Source organism: Pinus tabuliformis, chromosome 8 (assembly GCF_031772625.1).
Source record: "Pinus tabuliformis cultivar Carrire ecotype Pingquan chromosome 8, CPIR1, whole genome shotgun sequence".
Lineage (NCBI taxonomy): Eukaryota > Viridiplantae > Streptophyta > Pinopsida > Pinales > Pinaceae > Pinus > Pinus tabuliformis.
The window spans coordinates 1,220,254,945-1,220,272,836 of NC_142294.1; positions in this window are offsets into that span (position 1 = coordinate 1,220,254,945).

Consider the following 17,892-nt stretch of genomic DNA (forward strand, 5'->3'; position numbering starts at 1 on the left):
CTCAAAATATAACAAATATGATCAATAATTTTATAGATGAGGCTAAAGAGCCCATCTCATCCCCACTACCTGAGAGAAAAGTGAGATAGGTAGAGAAAAATAAAAGAACAAATTGGGAGTTGTTTCTAGTTGACTTGTTCTCTGAACCAACACTAGAATTGAAGCATCAATATTCCACGTGAAAATATTTCAAAATGTGAAGCTTATGGATAATGGAAAAAATAGCAAGTCCATAGATAAATTGATCATTGTAGTAACCATAGGAGATGAAGAGATCAACAAGCCTTAGTCCATTATAGATTGAGGTGGTCATCATTTTCAAACTTGGACGATTTTAGAAGATATTCTTTGTTGTATTTTACTAGAGAAGAAGATGGCTTCTTCCTCCAAGGTCACAATTCTTTATTTGCCTTTTCTATAGTTTTATCTTTATCAGGAAATGATGCTGGAAATGGAAACAAATCTATATGTATAAATGAGGATGGGTACGCTCAATTTGCAAGCAAGTATGCAAAGTGGATATTTATAAACACTTATAACATGTTAGAGTAGAAATCTATTGTGTTTAAAGATGGATTTGTAGATGGTATTCCTGGTGATAGCACTTTTGTTGTCCAACAGGGTCATTTTGATATGTTGCAAGATGCTCATATTGAAGAAAGAGCACAAAAACTTGTGCAAAGGTTCCCCCCAATTCCAGGCATAGGGAATACATATTTTCTATCCATATCCTATCTGACACATATGGAAACCTCAACCTATGTTTTTAGGACATAAATAGTGATGATGCTTTAAAACTCAAAATATTTAATAAAATATAGAGGAACTTTGGAAAGAATAAGGACAATCATCCTACATAAGGTATTTTCATATCAAAATAGGAATTCTTATCAACAGGTACCTAGATTTTTCTTTAGCAAAGCAGTGATAGAAATTTCAAGCTACAACCATTCATGTTTTATGTGCCTTTATTTTCGATGATGACGAAACACAAGGGAAAATAGCATTGCACAATTGCGATGATGAAGTGACTATATTGAGTCAAGTAATTCACTCTAGAAACTCCATCTATGTATTAGCGAGATGGTGGGATTTTGAGGTTCCCACTTGCTCTTGAGAAGAACATATGTCACCAAGTAGAAGCCATATGTCATCCACCAACTTGTGGATAGCTCCCCCTCACAAGTATCTAATGAATGAAGTAAGATGAAGAAATTTTGAACTTAAGGACAATAACCTTGACATAGGAGAGTCTATTAGAGTTGCTACAATAAGTGTGAGCTACTATAATAACTTTATATATATAAGTGTGAGTTTGTGTGATAACAATTATTATTGCATAAATTGAGGGAGGTATAAGGGTTTGCATGAGTGATTGCAAAAGCTGGTAAATAGTGAGGGATGATATTATGTCTAGTTTGGCATGAATGTCATCATCATGTGCAGTCTAGCGTGACTTGAATTAAGCTTGGTTTGTCTTGTACTTGATTTAATATTTTTACCATTAACAAGAGGGCTCACTACTCATTACAATTTATAACAATATTGCATTCATATATTTATGACAATGTAACGAGCATAATAACTAAACCACTATTGGTTATGGAGTGGTTAATGTAAGTAGTTTACTATCCATAAATGTAGGAATATTATGGGAAGTTTATAATAGTCATAGCCTTTCCCTAATATTTTGGCTTCAAATAATGACTAATAATAACAGAAGGGTCACATGTCTTTTAGGACTAATTAGGACTACATTACAAAATAATTCCACAATAACATTGGATTTCTTGTGGTCTATTCCACCAAGTATAAAGAGCTCACCAGGTTTAATCCTTTCCACTGGAGCAATATGGCACAAAGTTTTTGAAGTTATTACTCATTCCCAAAACAATACTACCAAACAAGTTAGACTCTTGACATAAACTTTGTTCTTATAACAAAAATATATTACATCCCAACATAAGTATCAATACAAAGACATTGATAATATCCTTAAAGAACTAAAGGAAACACAACCACACATAGTGGAACCTTTAAATCGAACTAGCTATGGCTTTGTGCATGTGTATTTAGTGAAGAAATATAGTCACCCATGCAGTGATGAAACCTGCAAGCAAGAAAGGTGAGCATGAAGAAGGTCATTTTTTAGTATGATGACAAGGGTATTGAAACAATTTTTTTGTTCTATATCAAGTTGGTCAAATTTGATTCATTGAATGTGAAGTGGAGGAAATAGAAAAGACTCTCATGATTGGATTCTCATCTAACTTGTAGGAAACACATATTTTGGTCACATCCTAGTACCCAAAATGTCCAAAATTTCCAAAAGGTATATGAAATACCATTGGTTGATCTATACAACTCCAAATCTAGAAAAAACATATGGTACAACCTTGGAAATGCCATATAGTACACCCGAAAATAATTTCAAGGCATCTGAATGATTTCTGGTGACATTTTAAGTTCCTTTTTTGAAGTTTTAAAACCCACCCCAGTGCCCATGAGGGGCATGGGATCCCTATGGAAGTATCGCCATGCCCACACTGCAGATTTTTGCTGTAGATTCAACAGATAATGTGATATACTAAAACACAAGACAAGAATCTACTCTACTTTTCACAACGGAAACAAAAAATGATCGATCAAAACAATAAGAAGAAAGAGGAAGACTATCAATCACACATAACACAATATTTCTCGGGGGAAATTAACTTCTAAAAACCCCGACTATCTATATTGCATTAACCAAAATATCTGGGAACAAAATACAATGCTTGTTCAACATGAACAACTCCTGCACAAGTATAATCTATCTCTCTGCTTCCTAACTTGACTCTGGCCAACACTTAGCCAATTTACTAACCTTCCAAGTCCCTAGTTCCTTGTGAAATTCCTGAAAGAAATAGCCCCTATTTAATGTGGAAATTCCTCATCCATAACTATGCAATCCATCATAGGCCCTTCTACTGATTTCATGCACTATATTTACAACTCAAAAAATTATATAATTGATAGTACACTATCCCTGAACTCTAATATCAACTAGTTCTTCCTCTGAACTAACATGCATGAGTTATTTATGTGTGAATATTCAATTCACGGGTGTGCTACTGGTGATGCACTAGTGCAATACTCCACTACTAGGCCTCTACTAGTTCCTCGAATAGTTATAACTAGTTTAACTGACTATAACTCAGTTAGAATGAGATATCTAATTAAAAATATAATAAACTCAGTTTGGAACCCTAAAATTTAGGGATCACTTTACATGAATCTATATAGACTTCCAACTAAAATTTCCTAAGTCAATTAAGTCAATTTAAATTAATTGACTATTACAAGTTTCTATGAGAATAGAATTACAATTTTAATTCACAATTTAATTCAAGGATAAATTAAATTGGAATTTCTTGTTGTTATTTTTAACATTCCCTCTCAACAAGAAAGGGATTATCAACTACCTCGATCCTGTCTCTTTGAAACTTGAATTTACATCTTGACAATGCTTTTGTCAAAATGTCAACATCCTACTCCTCTGTGGGAATGTACTCCAACAACATAATCCACCTCTGCACACAATCTCGGAGATGATGATACCAAATATCAATATGCTTGGACCGATCATGAAAAAATAGATTTTTAGAGAGTCTGATACAACTTTGATTGTCACAATAAATCACAATTGGATCCATTTTTTTACCAAACAAACCAATAAGAATCTTCCTCATCCATATGGTCTCACAAGTTGCTTGACTAGAAACGATGTACTCTACCTCTGTTGAATTGAGTGCAACTGATCTCTATTTCCTGATGTACCAATAAACAATTGCTAGCCCAATACTGAAGACCCCTCCTGATGTGCTCTTCTTATCGGATGGACTCCCTCCTCTGTTGAACTGAGTGCAACTGATCTCTATTTCCTCATGTACCAATAAACAATTGCTAGCCCAATACTGAAGACCCCTCCTGATGCGCTCTTCTTGTCGGATGGACTCCCTGCCCAATTTGCATCAATGAAGCCTTGAAGCTCCACTCCCTATGCTCATCTGTACCACAATCCATACTGAGTAGTGCCTCTAAGGTATCTCAACACATGCTTGGTTGCCTTCCACTACATCTTGGTTGGCCTAACTATCATTTGACTAAGCTGGTTAACTGCATATAACATGTTTGGTTGTGTGTTCACAAAATACATGAGTGAACCCACAAGCTATCTATAAATAATAGCTTCCACTACCTCACCCGAAGTAGCATCCTCCTTCCTCCAGTTACCTACTAGAGGAGTCTCCATGGGTTTACTGCTCTCCATATGGAGCATTTTCAGTATATCGTTGGCATACTTCCTTGAGAGATAAAAATTTCCCCATCACCTTTCCATACTTCCATGCCCATAAAGTAGTGCATGAGCCCCAAGAACTTCATTTCAAGCTCTCTTGAAAGATCCCCTTCGCAAGACTTGATCAAATTATCATCACCTGTCATAATCAAATCATCGACATATAAAAGAATAATCAACAATTTACCTTCCACAACAATATGGTATAGGTTTTTATCTGCTTCAATTTTGGTGAAGCCCAACCCAATGAAGTTGCTATCGATCTTGGTGTACCAAGCACAGGGTGCTTTCTTTAGCCCATACAATGCTCGCTTGGCTCGAAACACATGCGACTCTCGGTCAAAGGTCTCAAAACATTCAAGCTGCTCAATATACACCTCTTCCTCAATCATGTCATTAAGGAAGGATATCTTTACATCCATCTGATGTATCTTCCAACCCATCTGCGCTAAGAGTACCAATATGGATCTGATTGATGAGTACCTTACAACAAGAGAAAAGGTCTCATCATAATTAGTCTCCTCTACTAAGAAAATCCTCGGGCCACAAACCTAGCCTTGTGTTTCTCCACACTACCATCCAATGCTTGCTTTACCTTGTAAATCCATTGGGAACTCACTACTCACTTGTTTGTAGGTCTTGGGACCACATCCCAAAAACTGCTACGAACAATGGAGTCATACTCGTCCACCATGGAATCAACTCAAACCGGTTATTGCACTGCCTCCTCAAAAAAAGATGGCTATGTCTCAAGACATTTGCTCATAAGAGCCATGTATCAAGTGTACCTCTCAGGTGACCTCATCTTCCTACGTTGTGATGCAGGTGCTCCCACAATCTCTCTCTCATCCTGCAATAACCTGTTAGCCTCTCTGGTGCGCTTTCTCCCATCTTTGGAAGACTCTACCTAAGTGGATGTCTCCACTCCCTGATCCTCTGCATATGGATACTCCACATCAATTTAAGGTTCCCCCTTAGGAGCTAAAATCTCCTCAACCGAATGTAGTTGAAGCTCTCTCTCAAGGGAACATCTCATGGCCTTCTCTTGAATTTGACATCCCTATGAACCACTAACATCTTGTTGGTCGGCGTGTACACTCGATAGTTGTGAGGTGTATCACTGTACCCCACAAATATCCACAACTTTGTTGTCGGATCAAGCTTCTTTGGTGCATCTTTGGTCACATGGAAATATACCAATGAGCCAAAAATCCTGAAGTGACTGCCATCTAGTCTCTTCCCTGAGAAATCCTCGTCTGGTGTAATCATTCCAAGAATCTAATGAGGGCTTCTGTTATGCAATTAAACATCTGTGTTGCAAGCCTCAACCCATTAATTTAGTGGTAGGCCCTTTTCATGCAACATCGCTCATGCTGCCCCTCAATGCTTCTATTCTTCCTTACAGCCACCCCATTCTACTGTGGGTTATGGGGTGTTGTCAAATCTCATTTAATGCCTTCTGCCACACAAATTTTTTTAAACTCATTTGACACATACTCTCCACACTATCACTGCTGAGAGATTTAATCTTCCTTCTAGTATCTTTCTCAACCAATTCTTTAAATTCACAAAAATTTTCAAAAGTCTAATCTTTCTTCTGCATGAAAAAGATCCAACATTTACGAGAAAAATCATAAAAAAATATAACATAATACCTATGCTTAGTTGTGGATGCTGTCGAGAATGGTCCACACACATCTAAATGGACTCGATCTATGATCGCTTGTGCTCGACTGTATTTGTCATGAAAGGAAGCTTTCAGAATTTTCTGAAAGTACACCCTTTGAAAGTGTCAACTTGCTCTAGTGTACCTTTGGGAAGACCGATAGAAATTTGCTACAATATTTTCAAAGCACCATGATGAAATTGACTCAAACGCTTGTGCCACAACTCATCGATGTCTCAGCTCTGCACCTTCTTTGATTTCGTGCTCAAGGCATCACATTCTTCTACCTCCAACTTATAGAGATTCTTCACCTGAATCCCTATCCTCTTTACCTATCCCGTCGCTATGTGACGAAGGAATGTCTTTCCCTTATTAAATATCACATCATAGCCTCTATCCTCCAACATGGCCACATATACCAAGTTCTTCTTAAAACCAATAACATACATAAAATATTGCAAAGTGAGGGGAGAACTTAACTCCCTTTGAAAGGTAATTGTACCCAACCTGGTAGCACTATACCTCCCGTCATCACCCATCTCGATATGCATTAGGAGATCCTTCTCCTCCAAGTCACTAAAGAGCTCCTTGCTATGAGTCATGTGGAAATAAGCTCCATTGTCTAGGTACCATACACTACCCGTCATCGATGACACCATGCATGCGATGAGGGTAAAGTACAATTCGAATTGCGAGGCAAGAGCCTCACCTGCCGCACCTCCTAAGGACTTCTTCTTGGACTTATTGAGCATGAAATCTGTAGCAAAATGTCCCAAATCATGACAATGAAATAACTTGACTTTCAACATGTTCTTCTTCTTGCCTCCATGATAAGAATCCGATTTGGAATGCGACACCTTCCCCTTTCCTTTCTTTTCCTTTACCCGCTAAGGCATAATTTCATCATCATCAGTCTTTGATGAGGATTTGTCTCTGGTGTTCCTCCGAATCTCTTCCTGTACCAAATCTGAACACAGTCATTCCAAATATGGAAGCTTCTTCCTCCCATTGACAGAGTCTTGATAATTGTGCCAACTCTTGGGAAGTCCTAGAAGAGCTAGGATCACCATATCATCCTCGACAACAATAATCCCAACATTTCCAAGCTCATCACGACAATGAGTGAACTTGGTCAAGTATTTCAGAATTGAGTCGCCCTTCTCCATCTTGATCTTTCTGAGTTTGTCCTTCAGTGCCAACTTCCTATAGTCACTTTTATTCTATAACAAGTTTGCCAACTCCTTCCACATTGAGTATGGAGTTTTCTTGTCATGGAGACTTGAGATAATGTGATCTCGAACTCCCTCAAGGATAATCTACCTCACCTTTTCCACACACTTTCTCCATTCAACCAGATCTTGAGCATCCAATGCTGGAGGCTTAGGAATTTCTTGATCAATGAATTCCTTGAGGTCATTGTCTTCCATCACTGCTTCCATCATGTCTTTCCATGCTATGTAATTCGAGTTTCCTTCCAAGGCATACTCAAGTCACAACCCGTAGAATGACATATTGTTGATCTGAAGTATGAATTGCAAATTTGATTTTCACCTACACAACAAACTCGAAATCTCCTCTTTTATATTGTCTTTAACTCTGATACCATGTATATTTTTACTATAGATTCAATAGCTCATGTGATATACTAAAACACAAGACAAGAATCTACTCTACTTTTCATAGCGGAAACCAAAAATGATCGATGAAAACAATAAGTAGAAAGAGGAAGAATATCAATCGCACATAACACAATATTTCTCTAGGGAAAGAAACTGCTAAAAACCCTAACTATCTATATTTCATTAACCAGAAGATCTGAGAAGAAAATACAATGCTTTTTCAACCTGAACAATTCCTACACAAGTACAATCTATCTCTCTACTTTCTAGGCTGACTCTGGACAACACTTAGCTAATTTACTAGCCTTCCCTACCCCTACTTCCTTGCACAATTCCTAAGAGAATTAGCCTCTATTTAATGTGGAAATTCCTCATCCATAACTACACAATCCATCATAGGCCCTTCTACTGGTTGCATGCACCATTTGTACAACTCAAAAAATTATACAACTAATAGTACATTGTCCTTGAACTCTAATCTCAACTGGGTCTTCCTCTGAACTGACATGCATGAGTTATTTATGAGTGAATCTTCAATTAATTGGTGTGGTATTGGTGATGCATTGGTTCACTACTCCACTACTAAACCTCTATTAGTTCCTCCAACAGTTAGAACTAGTTTAACTGACTATAACTCAGTTAGACTGATTTATCTAATTACAACTCTAATAAACTCAATCTGGACCCCTACAATTTATGGATCACTTTACATTACTCTGGATAGACTTAAAAATCAAATTTCCTAATTTAATTATGTCAATTTAACTTAATTAACTATTACAAGTTGCTATGAGAATAGAATTACAATTTTGATTCACAATTTAATTCAAGGACAAACTAAATTGGAATTTCTTGTTGCTAATTTTAACACACACCAATGATTCTTTAATATGAATCAAAGATAGGGAATTTGCGTCTAAATATTTTATTGTGTTGGTAATTACGGGTAATATTAAATTAAATTAAAAGTTAAGGTAAATGAGAATGCCAACTTTCACTCAAATATTTAACCTTACCATTAATTTCTCAGGATGTTTGAGAGTGGTTCCAACCTCATAAGACTTCATATGGGAAAATAGATTTTTGTATGAGAGTATGAGGTTGGCATTGATCAACCAAAAAAATCCCAAATATCATGTTCTTGGAATGGATATTATGGAATTTTATTATGAAGCTCAATGTGATATAAAAGTGTTTTTGGCCTAGCCTAGAATATGGAGAGAATCTCTTTTTTCTATGACAATAATTTTGTGATTTGGTAATTAAACAATAAGATACTTTGATTAGTTGATTGAGAGATGAGTGATTTGAGATTCATACATAGGTCTCAAGTTGATTCCCTAGGCTAGCTGTTACAGGGAAAAGTGTCTATTTAGAACTGCTCTATCCCACTAAGGTGTGACAGCTACCTTAGAAACAAACAGAGAAAAACTACTTTTGTATTTCCTTTATGAACTATAGACAAAGAGGAATAGAAAGAACCAACCTGTGTCTTGCGCTAATCCTTTGATCCAATCCCTCTCTTCTTTGACAGTCTCCAGCTACCTGTTCCCTTACTTGCCCAGCTTCACAAAGTACCTGTAAGATCACAGAAGAAGAACACTATACAAAGACATGGATCTATATTCATAAACAACTTGGGATCAAATTTAAGTTAACCATACAAATGTAACAAGCATCAATGATACAAAAGCATGGAGGAAAAACTCAAATAGTTTTTTATTGATAAACAAGAAAAGATCCAGGAGGAGTTACAACTGGTGGTTCCTGACCCAGCATCAACCTCCCAGCAAAGAAGCCCCTCTTCACCTCAAACAAAGCATAGATCACCCAATACTCTGATGTTTGTCTCAAAAAACCAACAACAATTCCTTACAATATGCAAAATTCCAGCCTTCGGATCTCTGAGATGAGGCATCCATATATAGATATGTGTAAGGAGGATGAGTCAGGTTGTGATTTGATTAGTGTCTTCTCTCTGTTAGTTCTTGCTTCCACTTGGAGACTGAAGACCTATTACTCATCCTTGGTCGAATTCAGTGAGGCAAGTGTCATAGGAGAAGATTCTGGAAGCTTCCATTGTCTCTCCACCTCGAGGAATGACACTGCCATTTTTCATTTCTCGCCCATCGCACCCCACATAAGGGACTTTTGAAATGCAACGCACCCTCACAATGTATTTAGGTGCAATGCAACGCACCTAGCCAGTGGAGCAGTTGAAATGATCCTGTTTTGACTTATTCTGAGCAGTTTCTGCTGGAGAACTTCTGGGAGAAGCTGTAATCTGTTGACCTTGTTCCTTTAGGGGTTAGAACAGCACTTTTAGGGACTTAGGAGCCCTTGGTTTATGCACATTTCATGCTTGGAGTTGTAGGGCACAAAAATGTCTATAATAGTTGCCCCCTAAAGTATGAGGCCGTTAACCTTTTGGTGTCGGGTGAAATGCTTTACTATGAGGATCCGAAGTTCTTTCAATGCTGGGAGGAGACCTGTAATAAGATACAATACAATACATTATCTTCATATTATTTTCATGATCTAGCTGAGGCGGGCATTCCCATGCTCATCTTTATGAATTCACTTTCATGTACATAGGACAGACAATCGTCTGAGGGTAGACTGATGATTCTGATAGAGCCATCATCCTTTTGGTAGGATAGTTATCTGTGCCGCAATGTTGTACATTTGATGTCTTTATTTCCCTGAATATATATCGCGGCCTGAATGGATGAAACTAGATCCGGGGTCTTCAATCTCGTCCGATCTTTACTTGAAGTACAAGTCGATCCATGTGAGAAATGTTTTGAAGTCAAACATGGAAAGACATCGCTTGATTACCAGTCAATGATGTAAACTTTTAACAAGCGCGAGAGGAATCGCCGATAATGATAATGATCCTCAAGGTACTGCAGTACAATCCACGTGGTGTGAATAAAGGACTTGGCATCGATATTGTGGGGAAAAATGCCTATGCAGGACGATCCTATCCACCTAAGGTGTGACAGTGCCTTAGCAACAAATGAATACAACTATTATGATTTCTTCCTTTATGAAATGTGAAAGAGGGGAGATTGGTAGACTTACCGTTGTCTTCCAGTTGTCCCTCGATCTAGATCCTCTTCTCTTTGGGTGTCCACAGCTACTTGCCTCCTCGCTTGCTCAAGAGAACAACTACTTGATTCCCACGAGATCACAAGAGAACAGCTACCTGTGACAAGAGAACAGCTACTTGCGACAAGAGAAGAACACAACACAAAGGCAAATATACATATTCATAAATGATTCAGGATTAGAAGTAAATCAAATACACTAATGCAATTATACAAAAGACACCAGCATATAGGAAAGAATCAAGATAGCTTTATTGATTGATAACAAGGTTCAGGAAGAGATACAACCCATAGGGCTCCAATCCAGCATCTCCTTCCCAGCAGAATGGAATTCCTTCTTCAGCTCCCTTCAAAGCATTAAGCACCCAATGTTTCCAGTCACAAACCAACAGCAATTCTTTGCAATAACCAAATTCCAGCCCCTAGATCTCATGGAGGAGAGATCTATATATAGTTATTTTGGAGAGAGGATGAGTCAGCTTGAGATCTGACTAGTGTCCTCTTTCTCTCTCAGTTCTTGAGTCCACTTGGAGGTTCTTGCTTCCACTTGGAGATTTGGAACCTCTTACTCATCACCAGTCGAATTCCTTGATGCAAGTGTCATTTTGGAAGCTTCTTGGGCATTGACACATTGAGGAATGAGCCTGCCACTTGTCCAATTACGCTCAGCGCAGGTAGCCTTTGTTGGAGTTGACATTCAACGCAGGTAGACAGTGGAGCAGTTGACATTCAGCGTAGATGCTCAGTGGAGCAGTTGACATGATCCAGAATTGGCTTGTTTTTGAGTGTTTTCAGGTGGAGAACTTCTGTGAATTGTTGTGGTTAGTTTGCCTTGTTCCTCTAGGGGTAGGAACAACATGTTTAGGGACTTTGGATCCCTTAGATTATGGACATTTCATGCTCGAGGTTGTAAGGAACAAAAATGTCTATAGCAGTTGCCCCCTAAAGTATGAGGCCGTTTATCGGGTGAAATGCTTTATCCAGGAGGGTCCGAAGTTCATCCATCTGCTGGGAGGAGACCTGTAATAAAATACAATACAATACATTATGATTCATACTGCTTTCATGATCTAGCTGAGGCGGGCATTCCCATGCTCAGCTTTATAAATTCATTTTTGTACATAGAATAGACGATCGTCTGATGGTAGACTGATAATTTTGGCGAAATTATCATCCTTTGAGTAGGATGATCATCTGCTGTAATGATGTACATGTCAAATGTCTTTATTTTTCCTGAATATATATCGCAGCCCGGATGGATGAAACTAGATCCGGGGTCTTCAAACTCGTTCGATCTTCACTCTAAGTACAAGTCGATCCATGTGATAATTGTGGTGAAGTCGAACATGGAAAGACATCGCTTGATTACCGGTCAATGATGTAAACCGTTAACAAGCGCGAGAGGAATCATCGATAATGATAATGACCCTCAAGATACTGTAGTACAATTCACGTGGCGTGAATAAAGGACTTGGCGTCGAACACCACGCAGAATCTTCTGGTCGAAGGTCATTGATGTATACCTGTCGCCGGAAGTGAGAAACTCGCCATTGAGGCATGCAAGCTTCAAAGTACTGAAGGGGTTGTTCCTAGATCAACTTCTTGGATAATGAGCTGATGTCGACAAGAAGCGATCCGTCAAAGGAGGGCCTTGATGAATCCCACATTAGTGACACGGAACAGAGCTAATGATTTTAATGGAGGTGAAAACGATCTGTGACATATGATTCAGGGTGGCGGTCATGAATGGATGAAGGATAATGTATGGCAGTGGATGGGACCCGGTTGACTCTTTCTGAATGACTTCTCTTGAACATATGGCGACACTGATGCGATGGATCGGTAGCATTACCCCAAATATGGATGGTATGGTGAGACCATGGTGATGTGACCGGTGAATGAAACAACCCAACCCGATTGTGGTACGGAGGAAAAGTGTCATGTTCAAGAGCGACCTGCTACCATCAAAGTTTTCTTGATTTTTTCCCAATTTTTCCCCAGTCATTGCTGACCAGTACCTCTTTATTTTTGTCAAGCTTGAGGAGGATAACATATGCTTGTTCTATAACCTGCCCTTCGGGAAAGCCCATCGCTATGTTTTAACGAGCTTAGCGATAGTGAAACTCGTTCTCGTCTAAAGACAAGTTTGTCGCTATTTATAATTTTAACGAGTCTAACGACAAGGATAACTCGGTCCTTCTCATTTTTAGAGAGTCTAAAAAGGTACATAAAGTTAACTCCAAAATTCCTTTTTCGTCATCTAATCCCTTGAGTCCGAAAAAGTATAAAACAATACAGAAGGGATGAGTTTTCGATATCTTTAACGAGCCGAAAAAAACAAGCACTCGATCTTTTTGTGCAATAATCCCTCAGGTCCAAAAAGATTAAAATCTAGAGGAGGGATGGCTCTTCCTGTCCTTTAACGAGCTGGAAGGCCAAAACTCGGCAATATTTTCATATTTTACGAGTCAATTGAAAAGAGCTTAAAGAAGACTCGTCTTTTGAGGAACGAGTGATAAACAAGGATAGCAGCAGATTCCAGGTACAGGTTGGAATTTTCCAATCACGGCAGTGTCACAAGGATGGCTAGGTGAAATCAATCTTCGCAGCTGTTCCTCAAAATGGGTAAACAATCATATGGAGGTGAACAATCGGCCAAATGAAAAGTGGAGGTGGCAGGTGCAAACACGACCAAGGCTTTAACGGCTGATGATATTACATTCACAGTGGTTGTTTACCGGGGTAGGTTCATTTTTTAGTTAAAAATGAGCTTAAACACTGGAGGAAACTCTGCTCACTGCTTATATTTATTTTTTAACGAGCATGAAGACCGCGTTAAAACTACTCGGATCTTGCGTTTATTTTTTAACGAGCATGAACTTTATGCTAAAACTGCTCAATTACCCAGTCATTTGATAAGAGTGTCTCATCAAGATTCTATTTTTTATGGAGCTTCATCTCACTAAGCTTTGCTCCCCATCCTTTCTTTATGCAAGTTCGGAAACGGCTAATCCTACGAGTTTAAAGGGTTAGACCTACAGGTTTAAAGGGAGGACCTAAAAATTAAAAAAAAAAAAATAGTCGTCCCTTGCTTGCACTCCAAAAGGTTTGCATGCCCCCAGGTATAAAACAGAGTTTCAAGGTTACCTCTACTTTTCTGCCATCGAAACTTTCGTTTCACCGGGAGAGGCTTACCTCTTTCAGGTTACCCAAAGATTGTCTCGTTAATCTTTCAAACAAAACACTTCCTCGGCAATGTCTACCGAAATAGATAGAGGTGAGTGACGACCCCCGCCCTCTCACATAACTTTGACAAAAGAATCTTATTCCAGAACAACCCCTCTTCCAACCACGGACGAGGTACGGACTAGTCATATTCTCCCGCGGAAACCTACCCTATACCCAAAGTTTTCCTGCCGAAGCAGGCCAGGACGCATGCCCCCTAGGTTCCAGTCATATCCTCCCGGATTACTCGCGCTCATCAGGAGGACGGACCGTGGGTTGAGACACTTCTTGCATGAATAAACCATTTAGGGATGGTACATGACTATTTGCGATGTGTGATCCGGGAAACAAAAGTTGGTCTACGAGCTTGACCATTCTTCCTTCATGTCGAAAACACATTACTCTAAAGAGTGAGGAGACTACAGCTCCCATGCAATATATATAGTCTCGTCCAAGGAGTAGGTTATAATCCAAGGATCCTTGAACGACCATCACGTTCATTTGAACGGTCTTCCCTTTCAATGTTATAGGCACATTGGGGAGGATCCCTAAAGGTCAACTGGTTCCTTTATCAAAACCTGATAGATTTCTCATCTCAGGTAAAAGCGCTGGCGAACCAAGCGCTTTCCAAGCAATAGAGGAAAGGATACTCACAGATGCCCCCTCATCAATGATAGTGCCAGCCATTACCATTCTGTATATTTGACAAATAATTCTGAATGGTATACTGGCTGGCAACCGGGGTCTGCCTAGTTGGTTCCAATCAAAGGACACAACCAGGTTGCTTGGTGGTGGGACCGAATAGACGGCCGGATATCGCTCCGATGAACTTCCTTCCTGCGATAAAGGAATGGTGGCATTGCCCCCTTGATCATCAGAGTCAGTGCTGATGAAGAGAATCTGGACGGTGTCGTCTTTATTCTCCTTTGTGATGGTGTCATTCGAAGATGGAGCCTCTGAAGGAAAAACCGGGTCAACTGCCATATCAACCTTTTGACTTTCATCAGGCATGGATCCAGACGGTTCATCTTCAATGACAAGTGCTTCGGCTGACCACCTGGGCGGGTTAGCCGGGTTTTCAACTAGTGAGGGACTTGGCAGGAGTCTTTGATATCCAGGAGGGAGATGTGCTCGTAAAATCGGGCGATCTTCCAGAACTCTTTTTGCCTCGTCTAAGAAGGGACAACGGTGGATGGCGTGATCGCCTTCACACAGTCTGCAGGGAAATTTAGCTTTCCCGCTCTGTCCTGGGGCTTCACTCCCACTAGTTGACAGTGAGTAATCGGCATGGCTATCAGAGGTCGATGCTACCGAATTTTGCAAACGGGGGGACCAGTCTCTTAGTATCCGGGGGATACAGGGACAATCTCTATGGAAGTGGTCTCCCTTGCATATGACGCATGGCAATTTAGGTCTTACGAGTGCTGTGTGTGGATTTTTGTTAGATGACATTTGTTTGCCCCCAGTCGCCTTAGGCTCCTTCTTCTTCTTCTCTTTCTTCTTCTTCTCCTTCTTCTCCTTAGGAACCCGGTTTTCAATTCGACCGGTTCCGTCAAGCGAAGAGGAAGGAGGGGAGGAAGATGAAGTTGAAGGCTGGGAGGCAACTCTTGTCTGATCTAACTGTTGACTCGACTGTCCAGGAATGGTGGTGTTCTGAACGACACTAGTTGAAAAGAGCCAAACTGGTAGGCCAATTGTCAATCCTGGAAGCGACAACGTGGCCATGTGGGGCGCACCAACATCTCCCCAAGAGGAGAAGGGACTAGGATTTCCACCAAGAGGAATTCCTTGGTTGGTGTGCTCCATCTTTTCAACCTAAAGATCAACGCAGGAATTAAAGGGTGATTGTTCCGTTTAAAATAAATTGTTAACGACGCTTTAGACACAACTTGCTTTTTCAGTTTTAAAGAGTCGAGAAAAAGCTAAAGATGACTCTAGTCTCCTTCGATGTTTTAACGAGACCGAAGTGACAAATGCTCGGATGGACTTTTTCTGTTATAGAGTCTGAAAAATGCCAAAAGAAACTGCTTTGGAGTTCTAGGCAGAGGGTGTGCCAAACTTTTCGCAAAACCGCAGAATACTTTTTAGGGTACGGGCAGTCGATCTTCGTGAATGTTGTGTTCACTGCATTGCGATCAGTAGGGCGGCCGACACGACTTCCTAAGGATAAAAGATATATGCCTATAGGGGTCTCCCAATATATACGTGACAGTACGTGCGAGCACAATCCGTACTAGCGCTATCGTCCCTCAGGAGGAATCACCCACCTTCCACGAGATCGACAGTCACTAGGCTTAACGACGCCGGAACACGTCTCTAGCCTAGACCTCTATGTTGTGCGTTATGTTACAAAGCGTTGTTAGGTTCATTCAGTTTATTTTAGGTTGATATTTTTAAAGTTTGCCTTTCAAGGTTCACCACGAGATGTATGATACAAATTCCTAAATGCAGTCTAAGATGATAAGCAAGCTTTATTATCTTTTCAACTTTGAAAATCCTAGCTACTAAGGGAAAAGAAAGATACTATCTTTTCTCAAAGAGAAATCAGCACACTCTAATGCACTTTCCCTAAATCCAACATGCAAACTATCAAATGAAAAATGCACAATGCAGGTGTTTGTTTTCCACTTTCTTAGTATAAATGCCTACAAAGAAAGCTTTTTGCACAACTTTGAATTTGCTTTTAAAAAGATCAATACAAACAAGTTCACTTTCTTCGAAATCAACAAGGGTAGAAGAGATTACAATCACTTTGCGATTTTTGAAATAAAGACTTGTTTTGACACTTTGAAAGAGACAAATTCAAACCAATAAGCAAAAGAAAATCTATAATTAATCTGAAAACAGCCAATGAACTCTCTTCTAAGATCACTATCAATCAGATCTGAATCAAAGGCTACAGGATGACTACTTTACTCATGCAAAGGAAAATTGTAAATGACGCCACAAACACATAAAAACATTCACAGTATTTTTGTACAAAAGGAGGCAGAATCTAAGCAAAGAAAAGAAGTTATCAGACTAGTACCTATGCTGGTTAAAGGCTACAAAAAACAGAGATCAAAACAGGGCAATAGACAATAAAGAACCCCAGCTGCACAGAGCCAAACTGGATCAGCGCAAGTCTAACACTATGGAGTTGACATTCAGCATAGGTAGCCTTCACGAGACCTGTGTTGAAATGCAGACTACCTTCACATTGCTTGCGCTGAAGGAGAAACTCTCGTTTCCCCTGGGTTCTGGGTCACAAAATGCTCAAAAATCAACTGTTTCAAGCCAAATCAGAAACACAAGCAAGGTATAAACAAAGGGATGCTTTGAGAGGTAATAAAGACTATCACAAGGATCATCAAATCATCTGGGGATCTATTGTTTAGATCATAGACAAGTCCAGCAACTGGATCAAAGCAGCAACTTTCTACTTTGCATCCGGGAAAGATGCAGTTCGATTGTTGCTGTCAAGTCTATGAAGTAAACAAAAATGACGGAAACACAAATGAAATGAATAAACAAATTCTCCCCAGCGGAGTCGCCAATTTGTTGTGGGGAAAAATGCCTATGCAGGACGATCCTATCCACCTAAGGTGTGACAGTGCCTTAGCAACAAACGAATACAGCTATTATGATTTCTTCCTTTATGAAATGTGAAAGAGGGGAGATTGGTAGACTTACCGTTGTCTTCCGGTTGTCCCTCGATCTAGATCCTCTTCTCTTTGGGTGTCCACAGCTACTTGCCTCCTCGCTTGCTCAAGAGAACAGCTACTTGATTCCCACGAGATCACAAGAGAACAGCTACCTGTGACAAGAGAACAGCTACTTGCGACAAGAGAAGAACACAACACAAAGGCAAATATACATATTCATAAATGATTCAGGATTAGAAGTAAATCAAATACACTAATGCAATCATACAAAATACACCAGCATATAGGA